At 43.6% G+C, this 12,853-nt stretch overlaps 1 long non-coding RNA gene across 1 annotated transcript in view; it reads left to right on the top strand.

Annotated features, from left to right (window-relative positions):
• Nucleotides 1-12,853, top strand: part of LOC125466792 (uncharacterized) — a 40,284-nt gene that overhangs the window by 6,339 nt on the left and 21,092 nt on the right. The window contains exon 2 of the long non-coding RNA XR_007250505.1: nt 9,075-9,220. This is a non-coding gene — a long non-coding RNA (uncharacterized LOC125466792). The remainder of the gene's footprint in view (nt 1-9,074; nt 9,221-12,853) is intronic.

The following is a 12,853-nucleotide window of genomic DNA, read 5'->3' as shown; positions in this document are numbered from 1 at the left end:
AGGGATATGGGCCTAATGCCGGCAAATGGGACTGGATTAATTTGGTATTTCTGGTTGGCACAGACGAATTGGACTGAAAGGTCTGCTTCTGTGCTGTACATCTCTATGAGTCTAAATTTATGCTGACTTCCAACAAGATATAGGAAGCCATAACACAGTGTGGAGCTGGAGGAACACAGCAGGCCAGGCAGCATCAAAGGAGCAGGAAAGCTGACGTTTCGGGTTTTCTGAAGAAGGGTTCTGACCCGAAACGTCAGCTTTCCTGTTCCTCTGATGCTGCCTGGCCTCCTGTGTTCATCCAGCTCCACACTGTGTTATCTCTGACTCCAACATCGGCAGTTCTTTCTGTCTCTAGCAAGGTCTGTTTTTGGTGAAACCTGCTGAGAAATTTAGTGAGATTCACAGGACAGTTTGTAACACTTATGTCCTTAAAGTTAAAATCTCCTTGTGGCAGGGAGACGGGTGATAAAACAATCAGGCTGACGCATGTTGACAGGTCTGAAAGATTAATGAATCAGGATGGGCAGGAGGACAATAGTTTGTGCTCACTTTCCTGTTATACATATGTGTCTTCATATAACTGCAATGAATGGCTTGCTGATGGGAGCCTTCAGCAACAGTTTATGGAAGCAATACTTCCTCATGCATTTGCTTTAGGATTGACTAACCTGCTTGGGCAGCTTCTTTGACGCACTCTCAGTTGACCACCTGCCTCCAACTATACTAATACCCCTCCCCACTGCTGCCCGGAGCCCCCTTGCCATTGGGTAGTCCAACATGCCCATTTTGACAGCATAGTTCTCCTTAGAGTTCTATCAGCTGGGTGCCTCGTACAAATTTGTAGGTTGTGCTTTTGATTCCAAAGCCTAAATCAATGTCAATTGTGCACAACTGTGGCTCCAGCATTGTTTGGGCAGACAAACCCATTCTGTCTGAATGGCTTCCTGGTCCTGAATCACTCTGTCTGTGGGTAATATTTTGTGAAGTAGGAACATCCAATAAGCGGGGATTTGTACTCTTCTCAACAGGATACCAACTGGTTCCTGATTTCCAGCACAAGGCAGAAATGCAGTCATCCGTAAATATTTTATTGACATCATTATTTTGTTGCATTGGAGAGCTGCATCCTTTATTCATGTAGGTACGACTTCAGTTCTTGGCCCTCACTGAGACACCTTCGCTCATCACCATTCAATCTAATTTTTTTGATGTCTTTCCCATAAAATTGGATGTTTTCTTCTGTGCTGGCTCCAGACAGCTTTTAAAATGTCTTCAGAAACAAAATACATGTCAGGGCCAGTGACTCAGACAGAATAAATCAGTGAACATTGGAAATTGTTTGTACAATTGCGACTGTCATCATTTTTTACTTTCATGATGGAAGAATTGTCACTATTACTACACTTTGACTAGCAATTGTCAAACTGTTTTGTGAGCCTCTTTGGTGCTTGCGGTGACACGTCACAAGCCACACAGAGGGATAAGAGAGCTTCAGTTTGATTGTTCTGTGGCTACACTTCTAGTAATCCAATCGAGCCAGGAGTTCAAATCCCAGTATGGCGATATAAGATCCAAATTGAATTGGCAGTAGCTACAAAAGTAAACAAACTGCTAAAACTGTTCATTTTCTGCTCGCCAGGACAGAATTGCAAAATAACAAATCGCAAATGAAATACAATTTATACCGCATGGAATGAGATTTGGCCAGTGGACACTGATTGATTGAGGTGCTGTCATGGAGAACACACCTGGAAATAGTTAACTGCCACGCTTTTGTTTAAATTTTACCTTATTTTGGAAATCTGAATTCAGTTTTTGCAAAGTGGTTGGGTCCAGGTACTGTAACTGTGAAGCTGTCAGATTACACACATTCAACTGATTCATTATGGTAAGGAAGACCATCTTTACTTGGTCAACCTGTGTCTCTAGCCCTACATTAATAGGATTATTTTTAACCATCCTCTAATGTGGCCTAGGTGTATCAAACCACCCACTGTAGTTAGAGCTACCACCACCTTCTCAGGGCAAGTATAGATGGGTAATAAAGGTTGGCCCTACCCACAATGCCCACATCCTGAAAATGAACAAGATAGAAACCTAAGATGCTGAGTGCCTGAAATGTCGACATTTTCAAAGCAAGTGCTCAGAAAACCAAAACGCTTGTTGCATGCTTAAAGGCCTTGTGACTTTTTGCAAATTTGTTTCATGGGATACGAAAGTGATTCATAAGGACAGCATTTGTTGCCAATCTACATTCCATGGAAAAGGTGATGGTGAGGTGTCTCCTCGAACCGCTGTAGTCCATTGATACCACTTTTAGGGAAGAAGTTCCAGGATTTCGTCCAGGATTGTGAAGTAGAGGCAGTATCAATACCTTAGGGCCAGAAGTTCTGGTTATCAGGAACTCCTGATTTTGGTAGGCCCAAAGCTAGGGGATCCTGGTTATTGGTGAAGCAGTGACAGAGCTGGGGGATCCTGGTTATTGGTGAAGCAGTGACAGAGCTGGGGGATCCTGGTTATCGGTGAAGCAGTGACAGAGCTGGGGGATCCTGGTTATCGGTGAAGCAAGGACAGAGCTGGGGGATCCTGGTTATTGGTGAAGCAGTGACAGAGCTGGGGGATCCTGGTTATCGGTGAAGCAGTGACAGAGCCGAGGGATCTTGGTTATCGGTGAAGCAGTGACAGAGCTGGGGAATAACAAGGTCTAGAGCTGGATGAATACAGCAGGCCAAGCAGCATCAGAGGAGCAGGAAAGCTGACATTCTGGGCCTAGACAACAAAATGCGAGGCTGGATGAACCCAGCAGGCCCAGCAGCATCTCAGGAGCACAAAAGCTGATGTTTCGGGCCTAGACCATTCATCAGAGAGCCTAGACCCCGCTTCAGAAATGGGGGAGGGGAAGAGGGTTCTGAAATAAATAGGGAGTGAGGGGGAGGAGAATGGAAGATGGATAGAGGAGAAGATAGGTGGAGAAGAGACAGGCAGATCAAAGAGGCGGGGATGGAGCCATTCCTGGCTTTCGGTGAATCAGCAGCAGTTGGGTTTTCCTGGTTTGGGGGTAAATGTGGGTCTAATACAGAACCCAGAGTTGGCAGCTTTTTGGCAAGATGGGCTCAGTGACGATGGGATGGCACCTGGGGATTGGCAACTCCAACATTGGTAGGTTTGGTGCAAGTGTTGTCAGTCAGTTGGATCAGGGCTCTTGGCGGTGGAACAAAGTCAGATTCTCTTTCAGCTTTATCTTTTTATTCTTAAGACATTCAAAATGGCACCAAATTGTGGTGACAGTTGAAGCTATTCACTGTATTTTACAGCTTCATTCATTGTAGACTACAAGTGACAATGAACCATCATTCATTCATTCATCTGTCCCAGAGGGATGTTACAACATTCTAAGCAGAATAATTAAAATAACCGATAGTTCAAGTTGGAATGGTTTGTGACTTGGAAGAGAGATTTCACATGGCTGTGTTTTCATGTGTCTACTGCCTTTGATCTTATCGCCGGTATCATGTTATGGTTTTCGCAAACGTTATTGGGGCGGCACAGTGGCTCAGTGGCTAGCACTGCAGCCTCACAGCACCAGGGACCCGGGTTCAATTCCAGCCTCGGGTGACTGTCTGTGTGGAGTTTGCACATTCTCCCTGTGTCTGTGTGGGTTTCCTCCGGGTGCTCCTGTTTCCTCCCACAGTCCAAAGATGTGCAGGGTAAGTGGATTGGCCATGCTAAATTGCCCATCGTGTTCAGGGAGGTGTAGATTAGGTGGATTATAGGGGAATGGGTCTGGGTGGGATGTTCTGAGGTTCGGTGTGGACTTGTTGGGCCAAAGGGCCTGTTTCCACACTGCAGGGATTCTAATTCTTATTGAAAGAACCTTGGCAAATTGCAACAGTGCTGTAGGGCTGTAAGGATATGCCCTCAACAAGCATATTCTATTTGCATTGTGCTAGTTGTAGGGGTATATGAGCATAAGAATAGGAATAGGCCATTCAGCCTATCAAGCCTGCCTATCATTCAGTATGAACGCTGCTCATTGAGCACTTCTATGTCTTTTATTCACCCCAACCTCCTAATCCTGTTAAACCATTGATAATCAGAGATGTATCAATCTCTCTCTTAAACATGTTCAAAGTCTGAGCTTCCGCAGCCTTTTGTGGTCAAGAATTACAGAGGTTCACTACCATCTGAGGAAAAGATTTCTCCTCAAATGGTATCCTCCTTATTTTCAAATTGTGCTCCCCATTTCTAGGAAAACATCTGCATTAATCTCCTCTATCTCCTTAAGTATTTTGTAAGTTTCAATTAAATCACCTCTCATTTTTCAAACTTCTAGACAATACAGGCCCCATTTCCCAATATCTTTCCTCATAGGGCAGTCCCACGATGCAGGGAACAAGACTGGTGAACCTTCGTAGCACTCGTCTATGGCCAATAATATCATTCCTGAGATAAGGAGACCAAAGCTGCACACAGTACTCGAGGTGTGGCTTAAATAAGCTCTTAATCAATTGAAGCAAGACTTCACTTACTTCCGTCCTCAAATGTTCTTGCAATAAAGACTAATATTCCATTAACATTCCTCATAGCTTGCTGCACCTAGAACTAAAAGTCTAAGGTTGACTGTGATATTATTGCCAGGAAAAGCCACCTATTGGTTTAACTCCTGTCCTTTGGGAAGGCAACTGCTGCCCTCACCTGGTCTGGCCTACGTGTGACTCCAAACCCACATTAATATGGTTGATTCTGGGCAGTTAGGGATGAGCAATAAGTGATGGCCAAGCCAGTCATGTCCATATCCTTTGAATAATTGTAATAATGTAATTTCAATAAATGATGGTAATATTTTACAGTGGTGATAGAAATAAGGTGTGAAATAAAAGTCAACTGTTATTTTAGTGGTGTATATTTGTCTTAATATTGTGAATATATGTGTGTCATGTTTGTGTCTAAGTTGCGTGGTGTTGGTGATGTGTTTGTACCAGTTGTGTGTCGGTGTCCTTAGTGTATTGGAGTCAGTGGTTAAACAGCGCCAGAGTATTACGGGAGTCAGTGGCTAGTTGCTGTTAGAGGTGTGCTGCTATCAACAAACAGATCCATACAGAGACAGCAACTGTTTGTTAACGATTTGATTCAAACTGGTAGGAACCTTATTTTAGCTTGTGGAGCCTTTCAGTGATATATTTGACCAACTCTGGGCTTCCCAGGGCATTGTCAGCTGTGGTTGGCGAACTGTTTCCCAGCACCGTCATTGGTACTCGATAATTAGATGAGGGTTCCAGTAATTTAGCTCCCATTTTCCTTTCTGATCACCCCAAGGTCCAAGCAGCCTCAATTTCAGTTACCTTGTTTCACGTTTTATTGCCGTGCTCCAAAACCAGCCAGTCATACCAATCCTGTCTCTGGCATCGGGCCATATGCTGTGAAAACCCCCTAATGCCTGTCCCTCATAGCATGTATTTTGTTGGCAATGAAGATGGATTGCTAGCAAACAGGAACACGAACTGCCTGTTTTCTCAGGAAAGACTGCAGCTGTGGTCATGACTCAGAGGTTCTGCTTGGTTTTAGATGTTAATTTAATTAAGTGGAGAAATGGAATTACTAAAACTTCATTTTAAAGAACTCAGGCAAGTCAGCAAAGTCTCTCTCTTAAATTTATAGGACCCTTCAAATGCTCTAAACACAGTGTTTGTAAAGAATATATCGGCTTACTTCTCTGGTATACACCATTCACAGCTGGGTCAAAGGGAATTTTCAATTAGGATGCAAATAAGATCTTTGTTGACTCAGATTTCCCACTTCCTGCCCCAGCACCCAGCTCCCGACTATGACTGCTGCAGGATATCCTTTATCCACCCACCTTCCTCCTGTCCCATTTCCTCTGGGTCGTCCACAGTTGTTGCTCATAGAAGAGAGTCGCGATGGAACATTAGGAAAGAGCTCAAGGCCTTCAGCTGCAGAGGAAGGGGTTAATAGAAGTCTCCAGTCTGCCAGGTTATACCTGAAATGCCTCTTTTGTTTCGACTTGGGAAGGACTCCTTTTTGATGATGTGAATCCACATTGTAATTCTGTCTTTTCCCTGTTCAGATCCGAAAGGACAGGCTGCACTTTCCCAACATTTTTGTTTTTTTTCTACCCCAACACTCTCCCCTCTCCTGAGTTTATTTTCACTGTGATAGACAAGAGCTCAGACCTCTGAGTGCAGGAGTTATGTTGAGGTTGTACAGGCCCGTTGGTGAGGCCTCTTGTTGAGTGCGATGTCTGGTTCTGGTCACCCTGTTATAGAACGATATTATTAAGCTACAGAGGGTTCAGAAAATGTTTACCAGGATGTTGCAGGAATGGAAAGTTTGAGTTATAAGAAGAAGGCTGGAACTTCTTTCACTGAAGGTTGGGAGGTGACTTTATAGAAGTTTATAAACTCATGTGGGGCACAAATAAGGTGAATGGCAAGTGTCTTTTTGATTGGATTGGGAATTTCAAGAATATAGGGCATATTTTTAAGGTGAGAGGAGAAAGATTTAGAAAGGACATGAGGGGTAACCTTTTACACAGAGAGTGGTTCATGTGTGGAATGAACTTCCAAAAGAAGTGATGGATGTGGGTACAGTTACAGCATTTAACAGACGTTTGGATAAGTACATGAATAGGAAAGGTTTGGAGCGATATGGACCAAGTTCAGGCAGGTGGGACTAGTTTAGTTTGGATTATGGTTAAAATGGACCACGCTGTATGACTCTATGCATCAATGAAAAGAAAGCTTCAGTCTATTCATAGATTAATGACCACCAGGTTCCTATCTACAGCTCATTACTTGAGAACAAAACTATTAATATTCAGGATTCCAAAGCCTTAATGGCAAATTAAACCATTCTGCCTCACTAAGGTAGAAAATAATTCTTTATGTATTTGTTGAATTAGTCTCTGAACTGCATAGGTTGCTGACAGTGCAATTGGAAATCCCACACATTGGTTGAATTAGTAACTAAATCAAAATTATAATGCCTCATTTGTTTGCATCATTAATACAATAAATCTTCTTAATGTCATCTCTGAAATTTTTATCACATTGACTGAAAATTATTGCCTGCTTTCTTTTCCTCCCTCTCGTTCTGTTGTGTAAATCCTTGCATCAGTTCAGTTCACAATCAATAAATGTGAGGGAGCTCCTAACCACTTCTTCAACTATCAGAGAAGCGATCGGGGAGTTATCAAATTCACTGTTGACATAGGAAGGAAACAAAGAGGAGGAAGCCTGGTTTGGGTCCACTCTGAGATTGCACCCCTTCACTTCCTCAAGGAGATGTAACTAGGCCTCCACTCAATGTTTCCCAGTCCTAACCTCACTCCTAAAGCTAACCCTAACACCCAGCCCAATAAATCAATCATTGAACAAGGAGGCCATGGGTTCATGGTGTTATTGGTAGACCATTAATCCAGAAACTCATCTAATGTCTTAGGGGCCTGAGTTCAAACCCTGCTTTGGCAGATGATGGACTAAAGAATACCTGGAAGTATGAATCTAATTACTGTTTTGGGGTAGCTCAGTGGTTACCACTGTTACCTCAAAGCACCAAGGACCCGAGTTTGATTCCAGCTTCGGACAACTGTCTGTGTGGAGTTTGCTCATTCTCCCCGTGTCTGTGTCGGTTTCCTTCAGGTGCTCCAGCTTCCTCCCACAGTTCAAAGATGTGCAGGTTAGGATGGATTGGCCATGGGATATTACCCATAGTATCCAGGGATGTGCAGGCTGGGTGGGTTAGCCATGGGAAATGGGGGGAGAGGATGTGGTGCTTTTTGGAGGGTTGGTGAAGACACAATGGGCTGAATGGCCTCTGCCTGCATTCTAGGGATTGTATGCTTCAATGATCTCATCTACATCTATTGCCACCTCTGGCTTTAAGACAACAGCAAAAGAGAATCTACAGCCCAGCATCAGCATTTGAAGTAGGAGATGAGAATGCTGGGCTCCCTCTCCTCCCCCAGGATTCTCGCTACCATCAATATCACGAGGAACCAACTCTGTTGCTGCTGCTGTTGCACATGCTCAGAAGGCTGAGCCTGTTCTCACTCATTGTTTTTAGATCATTGAGATGATGTAATAAGGTCCGGTGTACTTATGCATTCCTTCTGTAAAACTAGTGACAGGAGAATCGATAGATTCAGGGACTATTCAACCAGGATTTGTGGATGAAGGCTGGAGAAAGTGCAACGTAAAACAGAAGTTGAACAACTGCAAAAATGATCACATGAAAACTTTGAGTGAAAAAGGGCCTTGCTTCACATAAGCCTTTCGGAGTTCTAACCAGAAGTTTCTGGTCTGGAATTGTCAAATAATTGCTGAATAATAGCCTAATTTACATCATAAACCAGTCAACAAGAGAAATCATCCTTGGCTGATGCAAGGAATCGATGTATAATTTCATCATTTAGCTTTTATTTGTCCCTCGATATTTTTAAAAAGTGGACCTGCATTGTGAACCCAGTGGATTCTGTTGCCTGTAATGTTTTATTGTTAGTATGAAAATTTAGACCCCATGTAAATGCAGGTGCAGGACTACTTCCATTGTTAAATCCCTGAGTGCACCAAACACTTGGTCAAGCTTGTGTTGTTTGTGATACTCGATGCCTCCAAGTGGAAGCTCAACAACCTGAGACTGCCTCTACTGGTTGGAGGAGATTACTGTAGGTTCATATGCCCCCTAGTGATTCCATCATGGAATGCAATCATAGAATCTCAGCAAAACTTTCCTGATGTCTCTGAATACAGATGCTGATGGACCTGCTGAGTCTCTCCAGCGTTGTCTTTGTTTGTCATGTTGTGGAGGTGCCGGTGTTGGACTGGGGGTGGACAAAGTTAGAAGTCACACAACACCAGGTTATGGTCCAACAGGTTTAACTGAAATCACAAGCTTTCAGAGCGCTGGTCCTTTTGTGAGTGACTTGATGGAGGAGCAGCGCTCCGAGAGCTTGCGATTTCAAATAAACCTACTGGACTGTAACCTGGTATCGTGTGACTTCTGACTCTTTGGTTTGTAACAAATTAATACGACTGCTGTTTTGTTGTCTCCTCCAGTTGGCGAAATCGTCTCCGGGCCGAAAGGGGATTTTTCGCAGACAGAAGGAACTTTGAAGAAACAGCCATTCTGATGCTCACTTCACATTCCGACTGCGAGCCTGAGCATGAATAAGGCAGAGTCAGCCAAGGCGAGGGAGTAAATGGTGAGAATGGAAGCACTTGGGGAATGTCAAGGCGTATTTGTGGTTTCCAAAGCAGCTGCTAGGTGAGACAAGAGATCCCAGTTCCGCAGAGATGGTTGCCAGCTCAAGTGAAGTCACTAACAAAACCAGCTGCTTCGCCCCATTATGTCTCAGCGTCAATAACAGCTGATGAGCTGGAAAATGGTAGAAACATGAATCATGTCCATATCCAGCGAAGCCTGTGATGTAGATGGAAATTGAGGGAGAGGGGGGTCGCTGTGGGAGGCGATGGGAGAGAAAACAGGTCATCACATGCTAAAGCTTCCATCAGGGAGATTCTTATCAAGAGGCCTGTCAGAAGCAGGCATGATGGGGATGCATAGAAAACAAAATACATAACTCAGGTCCTATCACTCAAGCAAATGCATCCTTAAATGTCCAAGCCATGGATCAGGCTCTAGGGCCACTGTTCTCACTTTTCCATAACTCCATGCCAAATCATCCTGTAACTAGGCCTGCGAAGTGATTTAACTTTCCGAGTATTGGCACAACTAACAATAAAAATAAAGAGTTTGCATTTACATAGCAACTTCCACAACTTCAGGATGGCCCAAAGCTTCACAAAGCCAGTGATGTTATTTTGAAAGGTAGGCTGTTTTGTTATTTAGGGTATTGTAGTAACACCAAAAGATGCTATTTCCAAACATCTATATTGCAAATTGACTCCCTTCCTGTCCAATATCAAACGTGCTCTCACTGTCCTACATTTCATGGCCTCTCATACTGACACTCTGGATATTGCCTTGGCAATCTACATGATACTTGTTTCATTTGTATCAAGCTGTGATCAGTTGGTCTCGTGCTTGGATTGTCAAACAAACACACTTTGTGCTCTCAGAGATAGTAAGAGCTGCCGATGCTGGAGTCAGAGATGACACAGTGTAGAGCTGGATGAACACAGCAGGCCAGGCAGCACCAGAGGTGCAGGAAAGCTGACATTTCAGGTTGGGACCCTTTTTCACAAATGGGGGAGGGGGAAGGGGGCTCTGAAATAAATAGAGAGAGAGGGATGGGGCTGAGGAAGGTAGATGGGGCAGTGGTAGGTGAGTGCAGGTAGGCAGCGGTGGGGATTGGTCAGTGAGGTGGGAGGAGCAGATAGGTGGGAGAGAAGTTGGACAAGTCAAGGAGTTGGGGATGAAAGGGAGGGTTGGTCATGGGATGAGGCCAAGGGCGGGGAGATTTTGATGCTAGTCAAGTCCACGTTGAGACCATTTGTGCACTGAGCTATCGTTTAACCTATCCCAAATGCCCTTGGGCAGTCATAGCCCAAGTGCTGAGGTTTGCAAAAAGGGAAGGTGCACACTTTGGTGTTGGATCTGTTGATAGCGTTAGTAACGTCGTTCTGTTAGTCAGTAACTGAATATCATGTGCCTGGAGAGAAGGTGCCCAGAGTGCATCAGCTCTCAGAGGAGTTCACTGCTCCAGTGATGGAATTGGGACATAAATGGTTAATCAGCCACATCCGTATGCAGAATTGTGATTTTCTAATAGTGTACAGTTCAGGAGTGTCTGAGGGATCACAGTGTTTTAGTCTGGAGGATATGAGTTGGTTGGTGATGGTTCAAAGGGAATAGGGGATATTTTTTTCATTGCTGGTTGCAATGACCTGTAATGCATGACCTAAAAGCACAGTGGAAACAGATTCAGTAACAATGTTGAATAATGAATAGAACATATGCACAAAAAGGCAGAGATTGCTGTTAGGATCAGCAGGGGAAGTAAAATTAATTTGATAAAAAATCTTTAAGTGATATGGGCTTTGCCAGCTGGGCCAACATTTATTGCCCATCCGCAATCGCCCTATAGTGGTGGATACTCATCCTTTTCTGCTTTTTCTTTTTCTTTTCCAAACAGTAGATTGTTTTACAGATGAAAACAGAAAAGCTCAGCTGGTCTGGCAGCATCTGTGGAGAGAAGGCAGAGTTAGCATGCCCCTTCCTCTGAACTAATCATTTTAATTGCCCTGGAAATGGTGCGAGTAAACTGCCTTCTAGAACCACTGTGTCCTTTGGTAAAATTACACCCACAGAACCAGTAGGGAGGAATTGAACCCAGAGACAGTGAAGGCACAGCTCCTTCAAACACATGATGGGCTGAATGGCCACTTTCTGTGCTGAATGGCACTGTGATTTTATCAATTCTATCTAAACTGGATTAGCTCAGTGAATTACTTCCAATGAAAAAGTCCCAGGCCAGATTTCTTTTTGTATGTGTTCATTGGAGCGTGAGGTCTTTGTTGGAGAAGGTGAAAGGAAAGATTTCCAACTTTTGAACTCAAAAGTTAGCATCAAGAATTCCTGTCCCAGTACAGGCAGGTTCTCTCAAAGTTCAAAGTTCTTACAACCAACTTTAACTTTAATTTTAAAAGCTGCTACAAGTATCTTTGGGCTATTTCTAACTCGATCAAGCAAAGAAATTGATAATCTAATGCTGCTGCTGAAGTAGTTTGGAGTGTGGCTCAGTTCATGATTGGAGACATCTGAAGGCAGAAATGATTGGTAATTTATATATCAGTTTATCATACCGTCAGGACTTCCGGATTCTGAAGTACTTACTTTAGGATTGTTAGGTCAAAGAGGGTTATCAGTTTGACGAAGTTTACATTTTCATTGAATGCTCAGTCATTTAGAACATAGAACATAGAACAGTACAGCACAGAACAGGCCCTTCAGCCCACAATGTTGTGCCGACCATTGATCCTCATGTATGCACCCTCAAATTTCTGTGACCATATACATGTCCAGCAGTCTCTTAAATGGCCCCAATGACCTTGCTTCCACAACTGCTGCTGGCAACGCATTCCATGCTCTCACAACTCTCTGCATAAAGAACCTGCCTCTGACATCCCCTCTATACTTTCCACCAACCAGCTTAAAACTATGACCCCTCGTGCTAGCCATTTCTGCCCTGGGAAATAGTCTCTGGCTATCAACTCTATCTATGCTTCTCATTATCTTGTATACCTCAATTAGGTCCCCTCTCCCCCTCCTAATTAATCTGGTTTAAAAGATTTTTTCAAAAAGGCTGAGATTGAAAGTCTTCTGAGTTCTCAGGAAATGAAGGGATATGGGCATCCAGTAGAAAAGTGCAATTGGGTGGAAAATTCCTCTTACCATGTGATTTGACTCCATGCTACAATGCTGGGTTTGAGACAAACCAGTTAAGGAGAAAACAAAGTCACAAACTGCCTTGCAGCATAGACTTCGTGTAACTATTTATTATACATTAACACTAAATACATGGCTATTTAAGGGCATACCAGGCTAGGGTCACGTTAGGTAGGCACTTACATATCTTCTTTGTAAGTTCATGTCTGTGTGTCCTTACAACTCCTTTAGGTTCTATAGTCTAGTGTAATGTTTCCATTCAAACTCCATTCCCGCTGTGCTGTTTGTGCTCTGTGATTTGCGGCTCTATGGCATCGTTACAAGGTTGCTCCAGGGCTCTAAAGTCCTTAGAACACAGATTGAAGATCAGCCATTGTTCTATTGAATGGTGGAGCAGGGAGCAAGGGCCAAGTGGCCTACTCCTGTTCTCTTTTCTTGCTTCCTGAGCACCTCAATCACACTGCGTAGACGTTTGTGTTTTATATAT

The sequence above is a fragment of the Stegostoma tigrinum genome, chromosome 28 (assembly GCF_030684315.1).
Source record: "Stegostoma tigrinum isolate sSteTig4 chromosome 28, sSteTig4.hap1, whole genome shotgun sequence".
In the NCBI taxonomy this organism is placed as follows: Eukaryota; Metazoa; Chordata; class Chondrichthyes; order Orectolobiformes; family Stegostomatidae; genus Stegostoma; species Stegostoma tigrinum.
This window is presented reverse-complemented; position numbering and strand designations above follow the sequence as displayed.